This window comes from Bos javanicus, chromosome 13, assembly GCF_032452875.1.
Source record: "Bos javanicus breed banteng chromosome 13, ARS-OSU_banteng_1.0, whole genome shotgun sequence".
NCBI lineage: Eukaryota > Metazoa > Chordata > Mammalia > Artiodactyla > Bovidae > Bos > Bos javanicus.
In genome coordinates this window covers 62,992,338-63,005,702 of record NC_083880.1, presented here as the reverse complement: position 1 = coordinate 63,005,702, position 13,365 = coordinate 62,992,338, and the positions used below count along the sequence as shown (strand labels likewise).

General features: G+C 36.7%; 1 protein-coding gene and 1 non-coding gene across 5 annotated transcripts in view; one reads left to right on the top strand and one right to left on the bottom strand.

Moving 5' to 3' along the window:
* Positions 1-13,365, bottom strand: part of CBFA2T2 (CBFA2/RUNX1 partner transcriptional co-repressor 2) — a 144,550-nt gene that overhangs the window by 80,517 nt on the left and 50,668 nt on the right. The window lies entirely within an intron of this gene.
* TRNAC-GCA (transfer RNA cysteine (anticodon GCA)) lies at positions 3,625-3,696 on the top strand. The gene has a single exon. It is a non-coding gene; the product is annotated as a tRNA-Cys (tRNA).

The window sequence follows — 13,365 nt, the reverse complement described above, 5'->3', positions numbered from 1 at the left end:
CAAATTCCAGCTGGCTATCTATTCTACATATGGTTGCAAATCTCTAAGACAGTAAAAGAAGAATCATATTTCTCTCTTCAGAAAGGCCACTAAAGGGAAATTCTGTTCTTCCAGAGCATCAAGAAGAAAAACTAATAAAGGAAGAAAAACTAAGAATACATACGCACATTCCAAGACAGTAACATCTGCCATGCTTACAATCAGCCTTAACTTTTACTAGCCCCACACTTAATTTGGAGTCAGAAGACTCAGTTTCAAACCTCAATCCTCTCCTTTCTTGATCTCTCTAACCTTCTATTTCTTCATTCCTTAAGTGAGGGACAAATCTAAACGCGCTCCAGAGACTCTTCAAAAATGACAAATCGTAAACCATTCTAAACACAATCATACAGCTTGACTTGGAGCCTTGCCTCCAAAGGAGCTATCCGGTAAAATGTTGGCTGCCAGGGCCTCCAGGAACTTTTCAAGCTCCAAATTCCTGAAGAGAAAGGAAAAGGAAAAAAGGAAGAAATGCAAAAGGACACTTCTCCAACAGAAATGGCTTTATGTTCTGTAATTACTTATGTTATAAGCACCACAAAGCTAAATTTGAAACACTGAAATTGGTACTTTATATATCAGATTAAATAACTTAATTTGAAATATTATAAACTCAAGAGTTTACCTTAAGACTGAGTTGACACATCTAAATAATCAGCAGTCAAAATACCTTAGTCAATTATCCCCACCTTGATTTTTCTGAGTTGTCTACTTGTAAAGGCCACCAGGACCAGATTCTCTTTACTGGTAAGGGTAGTGACTTTGTCCATGTAACAATTTTGATTTAGGGTTTTAAGTCTGGTAACTTGTTATACATTATAATCTTGATTTAGTCCAATAACCAAAATAGAACACATAATTTATTGATGAAGGAAGAAAAGCCCAGGAAGCCAATCTCCCCTCTGTGGTATTTATTGGAGTAAATAAACTGGAATAAAAATTTGTGCAAACATAGTGGGGCAAACAACAAAATGATACAAAATTAGAGGACTTAGCTAGTTCTAAATGTGTGCAGTTTTCCACAAAATATATTATTATTTAAAACTAGGTCCCTTTACTAACATCCTGCCTGCCCTGACTAAATTTAATAAACCAAAGAGCAGATGACCAAAATGTTTGTGTCCCCCCACCCCCACCCTAGGGGCCTACTGGGCCATGGTTTGCTTGAATGTTATGGGTGTGGTATGAAATATTTAAAGCAATGACTAAAATTTTCCATAAAAGCCCATCCAAAATCTAAAAGCTTTCCTACTCAGAAAGATTCTTCTCCAGACATTTAAAAGATTTACTATTCCACAATGACATTCTGGTTTTTTACATTTAATATTTACGTAGGAGGTGGTAAAGGGGGAGAAAGAGGGCATAATTAGTTTTGCTTGTAAAACGTTCATCACAGTTGTAGTGCCAACTGAGCTATACAGCCTATTGGGGGTCTAATAGATTTCAGGGTATTACACTTTGAGTAATAGAGGTGGGGGTTGTGGTGGAAATCAATAAATGGCTACTACTTCTTTGCACAGACCCATATGGAAGTAATCAAGCGCAAGGGTGGCAGCTGGGGCCAATAACAGTCACCTGCAGTTGAGGGACATGGGGGTTTCAGATGGGTTTTTAATGCTAATTTCCTACAGAAACAATGAGCTAGAAAGAGCAGAGTAACAGACGAGGCCGGATGAAGAGAGACCAGCCAGAACAATGGCTGCACCTGGTGTTGGGAGCAGAGGGACAGAGCCGGCACGCGCCCGCCGGCAGCAGAGGGCACATCTGTCACCCTCAAAGAGGCCCATCCCCCAGCTCTTCCAGCAGGGCAAGTAACCAAGGTCCCTAAGCACTAACAGCTTGCCACACAGCAACAGGTTTGAGTTAAGGCTGATGCATTCTCTCTACACACCCTTCTCCCATGACTAAGAATTAGTTAAGGAAGCAGGGCTGGCTCCCTGTCAGCTTGAAGCGAGGCTTATTAAAAATGCAAGAAACACATTTTAACTGCAACTTCGATGTTAGGGGAACTGAGAAAAATCACATGGTAAGGTAAATCTGATTGAGTATTTATGCTGCTAGTATCATGCTTGCTACTTTCTAACTTAATTCTTACAGCCCACAATAATAGCTACCTTTATTCCCATTTTACAAGGGAAAAAACTGGGGGTCAGTAGTGATGGTTAAATTTGCTCATGGTTACACAGTCTAATGCCAAAGCCTACATATCTTTTCACTGACTTTCCCCCACCTCTCCTAACTAGCATAACCAAATGAAAATACATACCCTAATTACTCCAGAACTTCAGCTATGAGAAGCAACTGCAGACATATGCACATATATATTCCATATAGACCTGCACTCCACCTTGCCAGGCGTCTCTAACAAGCTGCTCAAGACTGAATGATAACAGGATTTCTGCTAGCCATTGCTTTAAACAAAGCACAAAGAGTGGCTTTTGCAAGTTTTGGCATGCTTGAGAAAAGTAAATCCATATACATTTTAAGTTTCCCAGCATAAATATGACGCCACATAGATCTTAAAAGGTAAACACTGTTTGGAAAGCCCATCAACCAGTGAGAATATAAAAACCCAGTTATAGTGGGTTGTTTTTCTGCAAGACACAGCCACTCCTAATTCCTGTATTTATTGACTTGAACTTGGAGGGAAAATTAAACAACTCACACAGTCCACCTAAGTAGAAACCTTTTAAATTATAGAGTTCTTGTATAAATCTTAAGTTTAAAAAGGGGGTAGGGGGTATCATGTATATAGATAATTATCTCAGAAAAAAACAATTACTCTTGGATTTGGAAAGGCAGCAACAACAGCTAGGCAAATTGAAAACACAGTAGAAATTAACACTGTGTAGTTATGTATCTGACAAAGTCTGAGTTAATGCACTTGGAGCTAATGAAAGGTGAACTTTTTCATCTATCCACTGTGCTTCTTCCAAAAAAAAAATGAGGAGTCCAAGTTCTTCCTGTCCTTCTAAATTCTAATCAAACGCTAACTCTTCTTGAAGATTCTCTTGATTGCCTGAGTTGGCAGTAATTTCCAGGACTTACTCATTTGAGTTCATTTTACTTCCTCTAGAAGACTTTTTATCTCTTACCATATTATCACACACAATGGGCAATGAAAAACTGTAAAATCAATGTCCTGGAAACTCAGGATACGATGCCAGTCCAAGCTCAGTTACCAACCAGGGTAATAAACGCTGGGCCAGGCTGACTTTTTACCACTCTATCACCCTTCCTCAACTTGCCTTATCTATAAAATAATGCAACTGACCAGATTATCCTTAAGATCCCTTTCGGTCCTAGCATTCTCAATAGGTACTCACTGGGGACTTATGAACATTACTGGCCTTAAAAAACCTTCAATGCATGATCCAACTAGACTTTCAGATCAACTTGAATTTTTCCAGTTACGTATAAAGTATATTCATTCAAACTTAAAAGCACTCTTCTTTATGTTCCAAAGATGCAATTTAAATGTCATTATCTTCTTCTCTAGTTTACTGACATTATTGTTGTAAATACCTTCAACCCAACATGGCCCCTTGCTATAAAATAAGCCTTGGTTGGGTCATTCCCGGGGCTTCCCTGGTGGCTCAGAGGATAAAGCGTCTGCCTGCAATGCAGGAGACCCAGGTTCGATCCCTGGGTTGGGAAGATCCCCTGGAGAAGGAAATGGCAACCCACTCCAGTACTCTTGCCTGGAGAATCCCATGGACAGAGGAGCCTGGCGGGCTCCAGCCCACAGGGTCGCAAAGAGTCGGACATGACTGAGTGACTTCACTTTTTTTTTTTCAATATATATATTTTTATTTTTTTTAATTTAAATTTATTTATTTTAATTAGAGGCTAATTACTTTACAATATTGTATTGGTTTTGCCATACATCAACATGAATCTACCACGGGTGTACATGTATTCTTTCTTTCTTTCTTTTGGGTCATTCCTGGAAGCCAATTTAGGTGGTTTCCTCTTTTTACAGTAAGAAAGTTTCTTGAAAGCTTTCACAGTCTTCAGAAAGATGAACATCTTCCATAAGATGTTACCGAAAAACCCAAATGAGCTTTTTGGCCAACCCAATACTATAATTTTCTCTAATATTCAAGTCAAAAATATTGGTTATTGCCTTAGTAATAAGCAGCTATCCTCCTGAACTGTGTTGGCCCTAGCAGGATATTTAATAAGCCACCCTTATTTGCAGTCAGAGTAACTCCACATATTAAAATGCATATTATTTATCGTTTCATATGCTTCTTGAAACTCTAGCATCAAAAGCATCCCTGGTAAGGACATGCGGCAGTATGAGAATGACTTCACAGTAGACCCTAACCTGTACTACACTTCAGCATTAAGTCTTTTTCTCTCCACTCAACCTAGGAGCACGTCATTTAGAGTACAATGAAAAGAGCTTGCTCACTGAAAGAGTATCAATTAAATTCAATATAAATCCTATACCCTCTCAAATATTCAAACAAGTCTCCAAAGACTCTGAACACCGGAACCTATCAAAAAAAGAAACTCGAAATTTGTTACTACATCATTTAATCAACTGGGTGTAAGAGAATATGCATTTTAAAAGTTCATTTACAAATTCTCCCCCCAGCTAAAGAAATCTGACTGCAAAACTGAAAGAAGAAAATGAACAGTATTGTACTAATACTGTGCTCTTAAAATAATTACCCAACTAACGTAAGTGAAGACTGAAGAATTTTTAAGGAATAAAGTGCTTTTTTAAGTTCCTATTTGCATTTTGAAAGAAAAGAAATACAATTTAAAGTTCTGTTCTGATATAATAAAACAGGTTCATTTGCATTACAATATTTAGAATACTTTCCAAATCATTTATAATCACAGTGAGGAAAAAAGATGGCATACAACATTTGTAACAGAAACAAATGATCTGGAAGGTAAGTAAAGTGAGAGGAAAGTACCCTGAAAACTACATAGATAAGATCTATTCTTAGTCTAAGAGCCTGAAGTTAAAAATGCAGAAGATTTAGGAGACAATCACAGCAAAATAATGAACATCTAGAAAGTTCTGAAACTAACTTGTATGCCTTCTATGTGCCAGACAAATCTCGCCAATAATGACATAAGGCAGGAATTTCAGAAAACAGACTCAAAGAGAATAAGTAGCTTGCTTGAGATTAGAGAACTAGCAAATAAGAGCTGTACAGTATGTCTAATTCCCAAACCCATGCTCTTCTCATAGTTGTCCAAATTAGGGGGCCTGGAAAAACATGAATACAATGTACAGAAATAGCCAAAAAAAAATTAAATTATGGATCACAAACTAAAAAGGACTACAGAACACAGTAGGTAACTACACATGAATTTACTGCATCACAAAACTACTCCAAACTTACAATTCAAATCAGGTTTGTCGATGTTATTTATTTTGCATGTAGGAAGTAAGCAGAAGAAAACAAGATAGGAAGAAATTATGAGAGGAAAACAAAGAGCTAAATACATTAAAATTATCTTTTAGCTGTAATTCACCCAAATATGTTGAAATAAAATGTGACAATAAGAAAGTATTTTATGAGTCATTTTTTTTAACACTATTCGTATTATGCATACTAAAGGAGAAAAAAATTTCCCTCAAAATATCACAGAAAGACTCAATGTAGAATACCTTAAAGAAATATTTGTGGGACTATATCTAGCCATAGAATTCATATGTAACATCTGATTAAAGTTTCCATTCAAGAAAGCATGGCATTCAAATATAAAGGTGGAAGTGAAAAATGATACAGTAAAAATATGAACTAAATGAAGTATCAAAATAACAGTAGCTAAAGGCTAAACTCTCATCAAATATCAAAAGATTCATATCATCATAATCTGAAATAAATAATTGCCCATGTTAGCCCCCAAAACTAGAGTGTACTTACCCCAAATGCCCAGGTTGTAACAATCCAGAGTCTTAAAATATACCAAATTTATTTGAGATAGATACAGAAAAGCTCCTCTTTTTCTCCTCCTAATCTTCAAAGCCCAATGTGAGACCAGCCTTCTTCCTTCTTTCATTAGCTGGACATGTGTCAGCTCTCTCACATCTGCGATTTCTCACTGACTAGAGCTGCCTGTCCCATTCCAGGGAAACACAGATGGATCCCAGATGGGAAGGTCCTGCCAAACAGACCAGCTCTTCACCTTGCCAGAATCCCCAGATACAGTCAGTCTCTCTGTCTCTCTCCTTTTCTCCCTCCCTCCTGCTTCCTCTCCCTCCACTACCCTTCCAACCCTCCCTGTTACCAGGGCTCTTTGCCAGCTGATGTCACTAAGTACACACCTCCCAGTGGCTCCTGGCCAATCTGACATTAACTTGTTAAATACGTGTAATTTGTTTATGGCTGACAATAACAGCAAGGATATTATGCAAAACCTATCTGTGCAAGTCCCTAGTGGAATAACATGTAGAAACACACACTGACACAGAGACTCATATTTTTGGGAACATTCAAATGTTTAACAATTACTATTTAAAGTCCTACATATTGTCTGGTTTCTGCTATTGTTTAATAGCTTCTGCTCTTTGAACCAGTTTTAAAATTCTACATATGAAAAATTCCTTCTTAAAACGAACATGTAATTGGATGTAAAATGCAAAGTTGAAAATTAATTTGGGGAGCTATATTAACAGAAATATATGTAAATGAATCACACAAGCCGCCTCTCAGATCCAGACTTGGTAGCACTGCAAAACTGGCACGTGATTAAAATAAGACAATGCAGGCAACATGGTTCTGATGCTGTAAAGATTATAAATGAAAGACGGAGACACAATTCAAAAAATTGTTTTAAAACAAGGCAAATATGAATGTGAGAAATAACATAATGCTTAACACTAAGGAGCCGCTTATGCAAGCTTCAACAATGAAAAGACAAAACATACATTTAGAAATATTAACAATGAGAACCCAAAGAGGACTGAGCTGCTCAAGGTCAGAGTTTAATCACTTATACCTCCAAATACTTAGCATATAACAGCTGCTTAGTCAATTATTGCTAAATGAAAATTGATCATCAAAAACTGACATTGTACTTGACACACAAAATATTACCATTGAGGTAAACTGGGTGAAAGGTCCACGGGACCTCCTTTTCATTTTTTTAAAACTCCCTGAAAATCAGTATTTTAAAACAAAAAGTTACCAGGGGGAATGTTTGGCTGATTCCTGGTCACATTACATCAACACGTATCTGCACTAAAGTCTCCATGAACACAGATTAAGAATGAAAGATCCTCCATGTACATAATCAAAACAGGTGTGGCTATGATTCTCTAACCCTTTTCTATCATACTTGGAATATCTGGAATCTGTAAACAATTTTTCAGTCATGGCAATTTTGGGCAAAGAAGAAGAAAGACTATTTCTGTCAAGGGCAACTTACTGACTAGGTTTCATGTCTGTAGTTCCATCCCAGTGGGGGTGGTAATAGAAGCAACAGCAGCCGGCTGAGTGCTTACCATGCGTATTAAACGCCAGAGACAGTTTTAATTGTCTGAATCTTTACAAAGACCCTATATTATAAAGTTTCTAAATATTATCATTATCGCAAAGTTATAGCTAAGGAAAATAAGGCACAAAGAGTTACATAACTTGGTTATTTAGCCCACAAAGCGAGTGTCAGCACCAAGTAGTCTGGATTCACAGCCAGAAAACTATAGCCTATTGCCCAGTAGAAAAATGAATCAAAAGATGCCACTGGCTGTCCTGGATCACTAGCTCTGGGAGAAGCCAGCCACCACGTCATAAAAACTTCAGCAGCCCTAAGATGTCTATATGGTAAAGAACTGAAATCTCTTGCCAACGCCAGCATTAACTTGTTCATATAACTAACCACAATCACCCAATTAAAATACCTTGGAATTTTGACCTATAATAAGTGCAGGAGAGAATAAATAAATCTAGTATTATTTTAAAAAGGAAAAAAAGATGGTTCTTTCACTTCTAGCACCCAGACTACAGTTCCTAAATACCATTTCCCACTAAAAGGAAGCAGAGCTCTTTAGAAAAGCAGTTGACTCCAGGTATAGGGCAGGAAATGTACAAAACTTGTCGTATCAGAAATCAATTAAGCTATCCAAGTCTTTTGGAGTTAGGTCCAAGGGACTTAGAAGCCAACCTGAAGAGACTCCCACTAACTAAAATGTGATAATTTGGGCATCAGTAAAATAGTAATAACTGCAATGGATTGAAACAAAGCAAAATACTTACATTCATGACTTTAGAATAGAACTTAGAAAAAAACTGATTTTTCACCTTTTTGAGGATACTAGGGAACCAATTCATTATTCTGAAACCAGTATATATCAAGCATTTTACCTGCTTTCCTATATGAGCTGTACCTCTAGGAAATGAAAGCTGATCCCTATTGAAATAGTCCAATTAAAATGAAAAAATTATATACAGGCATAACTCATTTTATTGCACTTTACATATACTACTCTTTTTTTTTAAACAAAGTGAATGACCGGCAATCTTACATTGTCAGGTGATGTTAGCATTTTTAGCAATAAACTATTTTTTTTAACTTATATCTGCTCTTTTTTTTTTTTAATTTAAATTTATTTATTTTAATTGGAGGCTAATTACAATATTGTATTTGTTTTGCCATACATCAACATAAATCTGCCATGGGTGGGAGGGGGGGGTTCAGGATGGGGAACATGTGTAAACTATTTTTTAATTAAGGTATGTACATTTTTTAGGCCTGATACTCCACACTTTAAATAGACTACTGTTTAGTGTAAACATTAATATGCACTAAGGAACTAAAAAATTCATGTGAGTCACTTTATTGTGATACTCACTTTATGGGAGTGGTCTAGAACTGAACCGAAATTATCTCTGAGGTACGTATGTACTTACAATACAATCATTTTGCAAATCCGTGTTGAAAAAAATTAATCTAGGTAATAAATCAATTGCCACTCATATGAGATGAGAGATATATGGACATTGATGGTCCATTAATACTTCCTAGAGGAAGTATACCATCACCTGTGAAGCATTCATGATTAAAAAAAAAAAAGTAAATACAGGGACTTCCCTAGTGGTTCAGTGGTTAAGAACCCACCTGCCAACGCCAGGGACATGGGTTTGATTGACAGATGGTCTGGGAAGATCCCACATGCCATGGAGCAAAGAAGCCTGTGCCCACAACTACTGAAGCCCACCCAGACTAGAGCCTGTGCTCCACAACAAGAAAAGCCACTGGCACGAGAAGAAAACGCACCGCAACTGGAGTAGCTCCCGCTCGCCACAACTAAAGAAAGCTTGCACGCAACAACGAAGACCCAGTGCAGCCAAAGAAAAAAAGTCTGAAGCTGATTAAGCCTTTGGATCTAACAACAGATTTGCTGGACATTGAGAGAATATAGGAACGTGTTAATGACAGCATGGAAGTACAATTAGCAAAGTCCAGAATGTGAAGAAATCTATAGTGCAAACAACCTAGATTTATAGAAAAAAGGGTGAGACAGAGGAAGGGAACTGGAGGAGAAACCTATAAATAAAGAGAAATAAAAGACTTAAACGCACTATGTGGACTTAATGTGGCTTCCGACTTGAAAGAACCATAAAAAATAACCTATGACTGGGAAATTTGTTAAGACTCATTTGAAATTTAATTATACTAAAGAACTGTTTTAAATTTTTTATTATTTATATTTTTAAGAAAAGTATTTCATAAGAGATATACAGAAATTTTGTTTTGTTTTACAGAAATTGTTATTGATAAATTTATACGCTATCTAAGATTTCCTTCAAGAGAAGCTGAGTTGGTGACTACTGCAGCATGGTGTTCACTTACATGAGGGTCCATTTTTAGGTCTGTTTGATATTTTCCATAACACAAAGTAAAAAATAAAGACAGCATTTTTTTTAAAGTGTGCCCAATGATGGGTGAAATGGGCAGGCTGATTTGAACAGTTATACTGGAGCATGCTTGCTGTACAATGCTGTGTTAGTTTCTACTGTATGGCAAAGTGAATCAGCTATATGTATACAGATATCCCCATTTTTAAAAAATTCCTTCCCATTTAGGTCACCACAGAGCAGTGAGTAGAGTTCCCTGTACAATACAGTAGGTTCTCATTAGTTATCTGTTTTATACTTAGTACCAACAGTGTGTGTATGTCAATCCCCATCTCCCAATTCATCCTATCCCACCTTCCCCTGACCTTCCCCCTTGGTATCCATGTCTAGAGACAGTTTTTTAAAGCAACTCAGACAAAATGAATTGAAGTCTGACATGAGGTTTAACATTTACTTCACTGACTACATCATGAGTTGATATGTCATCAGCTTTTAAAAATAAAGGATGATAGTGCAATCTATCAGGAATAGTGAACACAGGTGCTAGTTGGTTGCTTTACAATGAAATTTTCAAAGGATTTTTTTTATGTCCTCCCAAGACTTCCCTGGCTGTCCAGTGGTTAGCACTCTGTGCCTCCACTGCAGGGTACATGGGTTCAATCCCTGGTGGGTGGTGGAAACTAAGATCCTGAATGCCACACAGGGCAACCAAAAACTTGGGGAGGAACAAACATTTTTTTTAATGTCCTCCTATAGGAAAATTAGAATATGCCCCTGGATATTAGATTTGAATTGGAGGTATCAATATGAACACATGGCTATTATATTATATATCACACTATATTACAAATTTTTATAATAAAAACATATAGACATAGGAATACACACACAAACACATTCATACATATACTTCCTACCTGTTCACTCAGAGTCTAGAAGCAATGACACCTTGTAGCGATGAACATATCTTAAATCCAGATCCTGATATCTAAACCACATTTTCTAGTAAAACCAGAGCTTCCTGGAGGAATGGCTGATCCAGGATTGGGCAGGAAAATACAAAATAAGCAGGCAACATCTTATGTAAGAAAATAAAAGACTACTCAGAAATGATGAGGGCATGTCAAAAAGATACTGATGCCAGTTAGAAAGGGCTACTGTGGTCAACTGAGAGACAATCTGAGCATCAAAATAAATGGCAATAATAGATTAAAGCATAACATGTGAAATAAAAATTGAATTTTAAAAATCCATCAATATATAAGGAAGAAAAGAAAGCAATCCCTTCTAGCAGATGTCAACCTATAAAAACAGAAAGGATGATGGAAGCAGAAAATCACCATGGTAGACGAGTGAATAGAAACTTGATGAAAAACAAGATTATCTAGACACTGTCTCATTTAAGTATTGGAGGCAAGAGGGACATTGTTTCACATATTCTCAGAGTGGTTTTAAAAATTATATATACCTAATACACACACAATGATGATAAAGCAAATGGGACAAAATGTTAACAAGTGGTGAACAAGGGTCTGTTTTATGATTCTTGCAACTTACTATAAATGTTCTATAACACCAAATAAGCACTTATCAAAAAGGAAAAAAGTCCCCACTGACAACAAAACAGTTTGAAAACTCTGGGGTATTAAGTGAACATGTGCAGCAGTCCACAGGGTTCTAACGAAGATGCTCATGACAGTCTCTCCTTTGGTTTCTTACTCTGATCACAACTACTGCCATGGTGGTGGTACTGAACAGTAACTTATTTTAAATTGTTATTTTTAGTGATGTATCAGTAATAATGTTCATTTCATATCTATAATGGGCCACTGCTGAAAGACAAAGTAGGGATTTCACCGAGTGGTCCAGTGGTTAGGAGTCTGCCTGCTAATGCAGGGGACATGGGTTCAATTCCTGGTCTGGGAGGATCCCGCTTGCTGAGGGGCAACAAAGTCCCTGTGACAACTACTGAAATCCGTGCTCTAGAGCCCCTGCTCTGCAACAAGAGAAGCCACGGCAATGAGAAGTCAGCACACCGCAACTAGAGCAGCCTGCCTGCCACAGCTAGAGACAGCCCGCACAACGAAGAGCCAGCACACACAAAAATAAGTAAATTTTAAAATTGTTTTTTAAAAAATATATAACATACAATTGAGAAGCCTAAAAATGATACTACAAATATGCTTGTAATCCAGACCTTTGAGTTGGACTCATTAGATTAAAACTATCTCTCATCCAGCACATAAAGATGACTCTAGATCCTCAAAACAATGGTGTCAAAAAATAACAATAAAGACTGATGCTTACAGTCAACTACATTTTCATTGTGGATGGTCTTCTTTTTTTTTTTTTTTTGGCCATACCATGAAGTTTGTGGGATTTTATTTCCCTGAGCAGGGATTAGCAGTGAAAGCACGGAGTCCTATCACTAGACTGTCAGGGAATTCCCCACTGTGGATCATATTTACTTGCATATTTGGAATCTTCTTTGTCATTTAAAAACAATATTATATTTCATCTCAAACATCAGATTATATATTTTTTTTAATTTAACACATTATAAAATTTCAAACTACACTTTACCCCGAAACCAAATACTTTATTCTATTCTACTTTGCTGCACAGCATGTGAGATCTTAGATCCCTGACCAGGGTTCAAACCTGTGCCCCTGAAGCGTAACCACTGAATTGTCAAGGAAGTTCCCCCAGTTTTTTATTTTTAAATTAATATAAAGAATAATGTTTTACTTAAACAGAAATGTAAAATTAAATTTACAAGTATACTTGCTAAATTGGGGAAAGCAAAAAAATATAATACAAGTAAATAATAAGAAAATACAAATCTTAAAGATTATATTTTGAAAGAAAAAATATTTTAACACCAGTCTTTTAAAAAATCACTGCTCTAACATGTACTATACAAAAATGAAATCATCTAAAAAACCTTTCAGGAAAGTTTGCAAGACTGCATAATGAGAGAACTTTCAGGTCCACAAAAATGATTTAGAAGATGACTATTCGGAGTGGGGATCAGCAGACTATAGTTTTGGTAAATTCTTTATTCCTTTGGTAAATAAAGTTTTACTAAAACTTATATAGCTCATTTGTCTATGTATTGTCGATCTATAACTGGTTTTCCATGACAACAACAGAGTTGAGACAGAGATTGTATTAGCCCATAAAGCCAAAAATGTTTACTATCTGGCTCTATACATAAAACTATGCTTTTATGGTCTCATTGCAACAGAGTAGATTTAGAAAGACTCAGACACCTACTTGGGCCAGGCATTATGCTATATGTTGGAGATATAACAGTGAACAAAAATATAGTCTCTGTCCACAAAGAGCTTGCAGTCTGTTGGAGGGAAAAGTATTCTAATTATCATACACATAAATATATAATAAACAGTAAATAAAGCAGGAGTCCCCAACCCCTGGGCCATTGGATCAGGACCAGTCCATGGCCTATTAGGTACCAGGCCAAAGAGCAGGAGATGAG